The sequence below is a fragment of the Mus pahari genome, chromosome 14 (genome assembly GCF_900095145.1).
Source record: "Mus pahari chromosome 14, PAHARI_EIJ_v1.1, whole genome shotgun sequence".
Classification (NCBI taxonomy): Eukaryota; Metazoa; Chordata; class Mammalia; order Rodentia; family Muridae; genus Mus; species Mus pahari.
The window spans coordinates 52802970-52805495 of record NC_034603.1 but is presented as its reverse complement, the minus strand read 5'-3'; positions in this window follow the sequence as shown (position 1 = coordinate 52805495).

Here is a 2526-nt window from a genome sequence, read left to right as displayed (position 1 = left end):
GTTGAGTTTCTTAGGAACAACAGATAAATTCCAGTTGACTAGTCTGTCTTTTTTTCTTTTCTTTTTCTTTTTTTTCTTTTTATGTAGCGTCTCATCAGGTAGGCCCAAGTGGACTGAAACTTGCTATGAAGACCAGGCTGGCCTCAAAGTCGGAGAGATCTACCAGCCTCATTCCTGTGCATCTTTTAAATGAGGAATTAAGGTCAGTTGGGATTGTTATTTACAGTGTGTATTAGTTATTTCTGCTGTGATCAGATACCCTGACAAAAAGCAACCAAGGGAAGGAAGGGTTTATCTTGGCTTATATTTTCAGTGGTGACTGTCAACCATGGTGCAGTAGGTATAACAACAGAAGCACGAGGCTTGCCTGGCAGCAAGAAGCAAATTATCACATTTCTTCAGCACACAGGAAGCAAAGAGAACAGGAAGTGAGGTGAGGCTATAAAACCTTCAACCCACCCCCAAAGACATACTTCCTCCAGCAAGGCTCCATCTCTAAAAGGTTCCATAACATTCTCAAAATAGAGTCACAAACTGGTGAACCAGGTGTTCAAATGCATGACTCTAAGAAAGGAGATTTCTTATTTAAACTACAACTCGGAACACAGAGGTTTGTTAATACTTGCAATGTTTAGTTCCAGTTCTGGTCGGTTGGATTACTATCATCTTTCTCCCCTATTTGCATTAGGGGTTAGGTAGTTTGTTGGACATGATGGATTCTTTCCTACTACTATTCACCTGTGTTCTTTTCATGAAATGTATTCTTTGTATGATCTATGATTAAGATTTTTCTATTTATGATGCCTTTGTGTATTTTCTACATTGCTGGTTTGATTACCAGGAATTGCTTTGATTTATGATATCTTAAATTTTCCTTATTTCTCTGTCAATTTTTAATTTTTTTCTGAGGTCATGCTATGTAGCCCTGACTGGACTGGAACTACATCAGGTTGGTTTATAACTCACAGAGATCTGGCCTTTGTTTCCTGAGTGCTATGATTAAAGCACCACACATAGGGAATTTTAAATGTTTAAAAAGTGTGAGTGTGGATCCTGGCGCTAAACCAATCGTAGATGACCTGCTTCTGGGTCGGGGTTTTGTTCGTAGCAGAGCAGCTCCCTCGCTGCGATCCATTGAAAGTCAGCCCTCGACACAAGGGTTTGTAAAAAATAAATGTTTTTTTTTTTTTTTTATTTAAAAAAAAAAAAGGGCTGGTGAGATGGCTCAGCGGGTAAGAGCACCCGACTGCTCTTCCAAAGGTGCAGAGTTCAAATCCCAGCAACCACATGGTGGCTCACGACCATCCTTAACAAGATCTTACTCCCTCTTCTGGAGTGTCTGAAGACAGCTACAGTGTACTTACATATAATAAATAAAATAAATCTTTAAAAAAAAAAAAAAGATTGAGCCAGGAAGATGGCTCAGGGGATAAAAGCATAAAACAAAACATAGAAGTCTGACTACTTGAATGTGTTCCCTAAAACCCAAGTAAAAAGCCAGATTCAATGTCATGAATTTGTAATCTTAACAATTCTATATTGAGATGGGAGGCAGAGACAGGAGAATTGCCAGCATAGCACAGCAGCAAAAACAAGAGAGATCCTGGCTCAACAGGGAGGAAGGTGAGAGCGGATTCCCACAAGTTGCTTTGTGACCTCTACAAGTATGCTGTGGCATGTGGGTACCTGCTACTTACATAATAGACATAAAAAGAAAATTTCAAAGGGTCAAATTGTTAACTAGTACAGTATAAAAGAGTAGGAGGACACAGGCACAATACAAGTGTCCTTTCTGGGTCCTTGAGAAGTAGTGGAGGCTTCATGTGTATGATTTGAATTTGTAGACTTTTGTCTTCACTTTAGTCATTTCCTCTTTACTTGGGACATACCTGATCATACTTAGTTTTGCAAGTCTATTGGCTGGATTCTCCAACTCTTCCAAGACTGGCCAGTTTGAATACCCTTGATGGCTTTAGGTTCTAGCCAGGGTCTGACAACTGAGTACATTGGGAGTATAGGAAACAAACAGCACTAAATTCTGTATGGGAAGACTTGTCCTGCACTTTGAAAACACACTAATCTTTAAATACTCCATCAGATGAATAAGGCTGTATATGTAATGGAGCTTCAGAGTTTCCTGTCTTTATAGTAATGGACTTGGCAGAGGCCTCAGACTCAAACTACTCAGTTATGCCCAGGGTGGGACTACCTCTCCCTATATGCTTCACTCCCTGAATCATTCCTTTGGCCTCCTGAGCTTACCACTAGTCAATAAATGGTTCTCCCACTACCTACAACTGGCTCTCAAGGTTGTATTTTACCTTGGGGTTGTGACAGGTTGACTTCAAGCTCCTTGACTTGTGATTGCACCTTAATTTTATTATTTTTATTATTATTATTTTTTTTTTTTTTTGGCTTTTGGTTTTTGTTTTTTTTCGAGACAGGGTTTCTCTGTGTAGCCCCGGCTGTCCTGGAACTCACTCTGTAGACTAGGCTGGGCACCTTATTCTTATACCCAGGTTAGTT